The following is a 9,569-nucleotide window of genomic DNA, read 5'->3' as shown; positions in this document are numbered from 1 at the left end:
CCGGGGTGGTGGTCCCCATCTTTAAGAAGGGAGACCGGAGGGTGTGTTCCAACTATAGGGGGATCACACTCCTCAGCCTCCCTGGTAAGGTCTATTCGGGGGTGCTGGAGAGGAGTGTCCGTTGGATAGTCGAACCTCGGATTCAGGAGGAGCAGTGTGGTTTTCACCCTGGCCGTGGAACAGTGGACCAGCTCTATACTCTCGGCAGGGTCCTGGAGGGTGCGTGGGAGTTTGCCCAACCAGTCTACATGTGCTTTGTGGACTTGGAGAAGGCATTCGACCGCGTCCCTCTGGGAGTCCTGTGGGGAGTGCTCCGGGAGTACGGGGTGCCAAACTGCCTTATAATGGCTGTTCGGTCCCTGTACGACCGGTGTCAGAGCTTGGTCCGCATTGCCGGCAGTAAGTCGGACTCGTTCCCGGTGAGGGTTGGACTCCGCCAGGGCTGCCCTTTATCACCGATTCTGTTTATAACCTTTATGGACAGAATTTCTAGGCGCATCCAGGGCGTTGAGGGTGTCCGGTTTGGTGACCTCAGGATTAGGTCTCTGCTTTTTGCAGATGATGTGGTTCTGTTGGCCTCATCAGACCGTGACCTTCGGCTCTCACTGGAACAGTTTGCAGCCGAGTGTGAAGCGGCTGGAATGAAAATCAGCACCTCCAAATCCGAGACCATGGTCCTCAGCCGGAAAAGGGTGGAGTGCTCTCTCCAGGTCGAGGAGGAGGTCCTTCCCCAAGTGGGAGACACTTGTTCACGAGTGAGGGAAGGATGGAGTGGGAGATCGACAGGCGGATCGGTGCGGCGTCAGCAGTGATGCGGGCGCTGCATCGGTCTGTCGTGGTGAAGAAGGAGCAGAGCCAAAAGGCAAAGCTCTCGATTTACCGGTCGATCTACGTTTCAGACATCGGTCAAATACAACCGTGAAAGTAACCGGTATAAATGTCTTACAGCCGCTGTTACACAGTAGGCTATCTAGTTGAGGAGATGGTTCTATTCAATACAGTGGAGAAACCTGTATTCAAGTCAATGCTTCAAAAATTTGACAAGCAGTACGAGTTGCCGGGCAAAACCTACTTTTCAGAGACTGCTGTGCCGAAAATGTACAACACGGTAAAGACATTGATCAAAATGGAGCTTATGAATGCTGACTACTTTTCTGCCACAACAGATACTGTATGTGGTCAAGTGTCAATATGATTCCTTATATGAGTCTAACGGTTCATTACCTCAGCATGGAATGGACTCTGAAATCACGTTGCCTCGAAACAGTGTTTATAATCAGTCTAGATATCCGCTGCTGTCTAAAGTCGCGCGCAAATACATGTGTATTTGTGCAACGAGCACACCGTCGGAAAGGATTTTCAGTGCTGCCGGGAATATTGTTACCCCCATGCGATCCTCCCTGAAACTACATAAGGTTAATATGTTGGTTTTCCTAGCGCGAAACAAGGATATGATAACCCAGGTCTAAATCACATTCGTTAAAGCTTAAGTAGGCCTAATTTTTATTTATTCTCTGTATTTTCACTTAGGCAAACACTTCGTTTTCATGTGATACTTTAGAATTTTTTCGTTTTTCAAATTGGAAAAAATAATTTCTTATTGTTTGTTTATTGTTAGCCTACTTTAGAATGATTTTGATTTCGTTTTTTAAATTGGAAAAGGCATGTTCTTATTGCTGTTTGGCATTAAAAAAATAAACAAAAAATGTTTTGTCTCTCTGTCAGTTATGTAGCATATATTGTTGCTTTTTAACTCAGCAATAGAGCTTTGTATGCAGTAAAATCAAGATTTTTATTTATTTATTTATTTTTAACCGGCGGTAATACCGCATACCGCGCTATTGAGCCACCCATAAAACCCGCAAGGGAAATTTCCTAACTGCGACAGCCCTAACTCAGTGGCCACTTAATTAGGTAAAGCAAGCAAGTATCAGGTAGGACCCACTGTTGCCTCCAGAACCACTTCAGGGGTAGATGAGTTGTACATTCAGAGAAGCCATTCTGTGCAGCACTGTTGAGTACAGAGCTGTCATTTTTGCACTTCCTGACCTTTCTGTTAGCTGTAATAAGTTAGGTCATTCTCCTCTGACCCGTCTCATTCAACAGGGTGATCCTAGCCACAGAAATTACATTAAAGGGGCTCTATTATGCTCGTTTTCACTGTTCATAATTACATTTTTGGGGTCTACTGGAATAGATTTACAAGCTTCAATGCTCTCCAAAAACACATTTTTCTCATATTGTATATCTCTATTCACTTAGTCTATAACTGAAATACTCTGTTAGATCTTTAAGCCCCACCCTCAATTAGCCCAGTAAGCTTTGATTGGTAAGCTTGCTCTACACGGTCTGCCCATCTTGCAGTCTACAGAAAGGTACATGCAGGAAGGTGGCCAGTAAGGATTGTGTTATGATGCGACCTCACCAAGTCATGGAAGTAAAGGCTGGAATTCCTACAAGATGTTTCAGGTAGATTAGAGAAGAGTGATGTCTATAGTGTTACTCTCTTTGGCGTGTACTTTGGGTCATAAGATTTTGCAGACTGTTTACATGCACAGGAAGCTAACACAACAAAGGCAAGGGAAAAAACAGAAAAGCATAATAAGGCCCCCTATTGGATTTTCCTCACTCCGGCGGTGAGTAGCTAAGCAGGCCAAGTTGCAGTGCCCGTGATCACAAGGTTGCTGGTTCGAGCCCCGGCAGGGACAGATTAGTCACATGTCTGTGGGTCCTTGAGCAAGGCCCTTGTATCACTCTGGGTAAGTGCCTGCTAAATAAATAAATGAAAAATCCCACCACCTCAGGCACTGACATCACTACAAACTTATATTATGCTGCTCATATTCAGTTACAGCCACATAATTTGCTGTTTTGGAAGGACAGGCTGTTTGCATTAATTAGCAAGCAGGTGTACCTATTAAACTGGCCCGAGTGCATGCTGGCTGGTTAGTGATTTGCTTGATGGCAACGGTGAAACGAGACTAAACAGAATCTCTTAATTTTGGCATGGTTTTTGCTGTCTTTGGACAGCAAAATGAAAATCATGTTGTTCCACTTAAGTTGTCCACTCCCCATGGCTAAAGTGTTAATGAACTCCCACCTACTGAATGTACAAATTCTCAGATGTGCACGTCTTAGTGTATCAAGGACTACATTCGCACTACTTTCATCTTACTACCTTCTTGGAAAGAAACAGGAATAAAGCCTGTAAGGATCCGGAATGCAAACTATCATCTCCAATGGCATCTCCTGTCACATCCAACACCCAGAGGGGTACCCAGTCCTACTATACCTGTCATCTACTGCCATGCTGCAGCCTCCTTTCTGAATATGTCATACTCTCTTACCCTGAGCAGAGCTTGAACTTCAGTGCAGGATTGCAGGTATAGCACACAATTTAATTGATTCCTACAACTCAAGTATCTATAATGAAGGAAATGTTTGTACACATTTACTGCAATGTCTAACAATGTTTGGTCGTATTTTGCACCGGTGTGGAGTGTGCGCTCTCTCCCCCGTTTACAAGCATGTGAGCCCCAGTCACTACCCGATCCATACCACCACCCCAATTTGTAGTTCGCACATCTATGCATGGACAGCATTACAGGTTATGATATATTATACGGTAGTGCTCGATTTGTCAGTTTGTTTTACAACATTTTCACAAACCAACCTGATACAAGTTACCACCACTGTTACCTCAACAGTTCAAACTTCGGTGTTGGGAAACATCACAACTTTATTAAAACTACAATAGAGTTCCATGGCCCACACTGGTGTACAAAGCAGATTGTGCATCCTGATGTCAACAAAACAGAACAACTAGTACTTAAAACACAGTACATGTTCCTAACATTATAATGATCCAAAAATGACACTCTATGAAGCAACAAAACACGACAATCAAAGATTACAACAAAATTATGATCTGCCTACTACCACCACTACAATGGGTTATCTTACAACCATTTGAAAGATTTAAAATCAAAGAAATGTTACAGTGCTGTATTACCTTTTTAACCCTTGGGAGTCTGAGGCCTCTCAGCCACTTTCGGGGTAGTCTGACATGCCTTGACATTTTAAAATATTTCACCTATCTAAAATACATTTATCTCAAAGTGTTACATTTGCTTTTATTCAGCACAAACTATAATAATCTGAGACCACTTAGAATGTTATTATTCTATTTTTTGTTAAAATCAACTTTAAACATATGCTTTTCAAAAACCTATTTTCAGACATGCTGAGAAATTGTAAAAAAATCACATTATAGACAGTTCTAGCCAAGACTTTTGAGCTCTGAAGCTTATAGACACAGGGGTTGGCTACACATAGATGAAAGAGACATTCTGAAATTTTATGTGGTTTGATTACTAACGTGTTAGAACTCTAGAGTGACACTCTTTTTCTCAAAGTCAGTGGCCTGCACAATGAATATTGATGAGATAGGTGTCCCCCACACCTGTAGTAGTTTGCATACTGTCAATGGCCCATCAGTCTGGAATGTCACTGCGCCCCACACCCATCACTTTAGAAAGGTAGTTTGAAACGCAAGAAAAGTAGCAACAATAAAATCCTTTTCACAGTTTATTGGTAGATGGAATGAAAAATGGAAAAACTGTGACCATACAAATATGAGGCAGTGCCTATGCAGAGTTGACGGAAATAAAATAATTAACTATTATTAATGCTCTGGGGATGAGGGCATCGTCCACCACGTATCTTTCACGTGTATTTCAGTTTATATCTCGCTGAAATCATTATTTAGAATAATGAAAAAGACACTAACTAAATACATAATCTGTCTTCTTTTCAAAACTTCCATTGTCAAGTATTAAAGTTTTTAAAATTAGGTTAAATCGACAAAAAAGCAAACCACATCACCTTTCTTTGTTTTACCTGCATCGAGGGCGTATAGTACCGCTCTCAGCTGAAGATCACTATTTACATTCTAAATAGCCTGGGTTTGAACTGGCGACCTTATGATTACAGGCATAAAGGCTTAGCCCACTGAGCCATGAGATTTTCTGCTGAAAGTGGCAACACTGGCGCAAAGCTTCAGCGGCAGAGACATATCCGTGTGCCATTTTGTAGCCGATCAGTGTAAACACTACCCAGACATGTGCTCTTGTTTATTTCAATCATAATGGGCGTATTCACATATTTCTTAATCCGACAGTTAGTATTGGGTAATCATGTTATTATCACACGAATAGTGCGATTTGCAAGTGGTTGGGCGATCAGAGCTGCTTCGAGACGCAGACGCTTAAGTCAGTTACTCTTGTTCTTTCTATTCGTATCATGAAGCTTTAAAAATATATTTAGTTTCTATCTATATACTGTATATTTGAAAAGTAGACTGTCCAAGGTTTTTGTCAAATATGTACATGACAAAAACTCGCAGTTATTTAAACGGTTTGGCGAAATTTCTGTCAGATCCCGCAGGCGGGACCGCCGACCCCAGGGAGTTAATTAGGCACACTATTAATCTGCTTACCAAATTGTGGGCGTAAGTAAATTTCCGTAAAATACCGAAAAGCCAATGTCCTGACAAATGTTTCACCCGTCATCTAAAACCCTGGTGATTATTGCGCATGCGCCATATAATCGTGATTACATTGCAGCAGCCCTACTGACAATCTATGCACCAGTACCATACCCAGAAGCACGTTTCGCTTGAAAAAACACCCAACACTGCCAGTTTTCATAGGAACAACTGTTTCAGTCAAAGGCCTTTTTCTCCCTTTAGGCACTGTGAAAATACTTGCATTAACATATAGCAAACATTCTCCCTATTTGTCCAAAAATATGGCACACTCATAATACATAAATACAATACACAGTACGCAATTCTACAGAAAACTAAATCGAAACAAACTCAAAACATTTGGCTGGACGCCAGCTTTTTTAGTACTATGCTTCTAGTTTATGCAGATCACTAACTGTTGGGTATCACAAAACGCATCTCATTAATATTTTAATAATCTGCTTAAATTGTGGGCGTAAACAAACATCCATATAGTACTGAAAAGCTAGTGTCCGGCCAAATGCTTCGCTGGTCATCATCGTATATGTGCAATATAAATCGATGTGATATTGCCCAGCCCTAGCTACAAGGCTTCCTCAGAGATAATGCTCCACTTAATAAATGCTATTAAGGTGCCTAATGACCAGTAGTAATGACAGGGCACAATTCTTAAACCTGACAGCTTTTTAACATCTGCAATGAAAAGTACAGCAATTGTCCATTAAGTGGACATAAAAATCACAGTTGCAAACCTGATGGAAACCCGAGGCTGGAAGCACATATTTTTAAACAAAATCCCTCTTTTTAACATGGGAGGTTCACACCAGCTGGAACTTCTGGTGTTATATCAATATGCCACTATATTGTTTGACTCCAGGTCAGTACAAAGTAGCCACAATTTCAAACATGGCTTAAGTGCCCAGCTGGACCACACAAGTAGTGAAATGAAATGCCGCAAGACCAACCACCACAAAAAGAGTGCAAAAAAAGCTACTGATAACCATAAAGTTAATGGGTTATATCATGTACTGTGCTGAAGAGCAAAACGTCTGTTGGCATAGGTTTGCATATTTCAAAAAATAAATGATTCTGTGGACATGCTAGACATTCAAAGTGTCCTAAAGGAAGCAGGAAAACTAAGGTGCAGTTAGTAGATGACCCATTCAAACTGCATAATTAAAATACATTATAGTAACTGCAGTAATCTTAGAGGCCAACATTTTAAGAGTTTAAATACACTGTGTGGTACAGCATTCTTCCATTGACAGACATTCATTCACACCTAAGCAGTAAAAAAGATGTTAAGACTCATCAATATTAACACTGAGAAAATGATACCTATTAAGTCACCAGATCTCACTTCCGGCTTTCATCCTCATTCTCAATATAAACTGACAAAAATAGATAATTCAGATAATGAAATCTAAAACAAAGCACAAACATTTGTGCTGTAATAGGAAATATAGATTATTCTGGTACAAAACAGTAGGGTGGTGGTGATATGCATCTCATACTGGTTATACTTGTTTCATGCATTCATTACAGACTCTTGCATGACAGCTAATAACTTTTGAAATACTCGCACAATGAGAATTCGGCTCTACCACCTCATTGCTGTTGTCCTGGTTGCATGCAATTTCATATTTGTACTCAAGGATCAGTGGCACTATTCAATCCAGTTTCAGACTTGGCATGCAAATGGATTTGTCTAAAAGGAATGCAAGAAAAGTATTTTGCAGTGGTTTGTTGTACAGTAAGATTATAAAATAACTTCCATCAAAACCAGAATAAGCATGGGTGCATACTTTTGGGTGTTTAGAGACAGCCCAGGAACTTGTAACCAAGAACCAGGTTCCAGAACTTTGTTGTGAAAGTGCCCACCATCTCAGGCAGCAAAGATCTCAAGGCCAGGAGACACACTAGACAGATACCAGCCCATCGCGTGACATATATGCATATACACTATGGGCATTTTAACGGGGACAATCAGCAAAATGACGTGTTTGGACTGTGCAAGGAAACCAGAGTACCTGGAAAAAACAGAGAGAGTATGCAAACTACCCACACAGAGAGCCTAGGTGGGGGGTTAACCCCCAACCCTATCAGTGTGAGGCAACAGTGACTGCAAGCTTACGTGCTCCGTTTTTTTCTTCTGTAGACACTCTCACCTCAATCCCATAAAAATACACATATTAAGATTATGTTTAAACGAGTTGAGCATGTAACAGATTTTCAACAAGCAAATTTATTATACATAAATTAAAATGCAATACGCTAAATTTAAATAAAGAGACTTTAATGTAAACCTTAGTGCATAAGCCTTGCGGCAGATCTCCGCTTTCATTGGGTATGCCTTTCAGGCCTGCAGACGGCTCCCACTCCACTTCCTGTGGCTGTATTGCCATGGAAATGGGCTCATTCAATAGCTCCAGCTGCCCCATCAATAGAAGGCTGCAGTTAAAGGCCTAAATAACTGGAATTTAGCCGGGCTGGGCCACCCATCCCCATACAAGGACTATTGCTGAAAAAGTGACCAATATTACAGGGGGAGGGGCAAATAAATAAAAAAAAAAAAAAAAAAAAAATTCTCCATTTAATAGCCTAATGAAACCAACTGGCACATCCACTTGTCAAAAATTCATGCTTCAAGGTCATGTTCAGCTGCAGTTTCCTTGTTTTTATTGAAAAACAAGAAAACCTTGAACCTTGAGTACAAACCCCAATACAATCAGGCCATGCTCAATTTACATAAAATGTTCACTGTATGCAAGATAAAGTTCAAGATTATTCACACATAATGCAAAAATATCACATTCCCAAATACAGCATAAAATGCCATATTTTGGGGAAATTGTACAAGATGTGCAAATACAATTAATTTGCTAATGCTAATGTGGTGATGTATATAGAATGGATGGAGTCATGTCTAATATTGAGCTGATCTCATAAAAATCCACCAAAATGCCCTGTAAAGAACTGAATTTGCTCTTTGGTCATTATCAGCATTCTCAAATCTTCCTGAAATCTGCGAGTATCAGAATTGAGGGGTCCAAACAAGTCTCCTTTTGGCCAAAATATTTCTGCATTCTCTGCTAATTTTTATTTGGGGGTCCTTGGTTTAAAAGAGACTGAAAACTCCTGTTGTAATCTAACCATTAAGCTAAAGCACATTTTCAGAAAGACTTTACTTTTAAAAGCAGTGGAGTGTTGTTTAATTACAAGAGAACTGTAGCACAGGAGGAGCCATGGCATCCATGGGACAAGACTAAATACCAAACCAGAAATTTTTTAAATCCCCAAATTCTGCATCCCGACCCAGAATCCTAAGGGCCAATGATGCTTCCCCCCCTCCCCCCCTCTGGGGGAGAGAAGTACTTTCAGAAGGTTTTAAGTGGCATTTGGCGGCCCAAGGAGATTTTGTCTAGTGTCAGCTATAAAAGATTTACACTGCTGGGGAGGAATGAAAAGGATGTTCACACATGAAACAGACAATGGAAGACAGAGTGGTAATTAACTTACATTCAGGGTTTGAGATTGACCGTATAATATTTAACCGGTAGGAAGCATTGCATTGAGGCCTGTCATGTCTAATACTCGTTAAATTGATAGATCATTCTCTTTTGGCACATCTAGTCTGTCATCAAATTAAGCATTTACGTTAAGACGGTTATACATTGTTGTATTTCCTGGCTATTGAGGTAACCAAAATGAATTAACCTGTGTATTAGATTCTGGTGTGATAACTTTTGTGAAAGAAATCAGCAGGTTAGTTCTTTTAATATGAGTCTAAATGATCCATATAGTACACACCTGATTTTAAGTTTGACTGCAGCATCATTATTGGAGGCAAAAAGAAAGCAGACAATAGAACAGCTTCACACTACAGGTTTAATGATGTCATATACCAGAAAGCTTAGACAATCTGTGTGATGAAACAAGCAGTTTAACTTTTCCTGCTTCAAGATAAATATGCAAACATATGTAAAGGAGCATTGCACAATGTTGGAAAAATTTCTAATATTGAAATATTATATCTATGAAG

The sequence above is a fragment of the Paramormyrops kingsleyae genome, unplaced genomic scaffold, assembly GCF_048594095.1.
Source record: "Paramormyrops kingsleyae isolate MSU_618 unplaced genomic scaffold, PKINGS_0.4 ups266, whole genome shotgun sequence".
Lineage (NCBI taxonomy): Eukaryota > Metazoa > Chordata > Actinopteri > Osteoglossiformes > Mormyridae > Paramormyrops > Paramormyrops kingsleyae.
Note: the sequence above shows the minus strand (reverse complement) of the source record.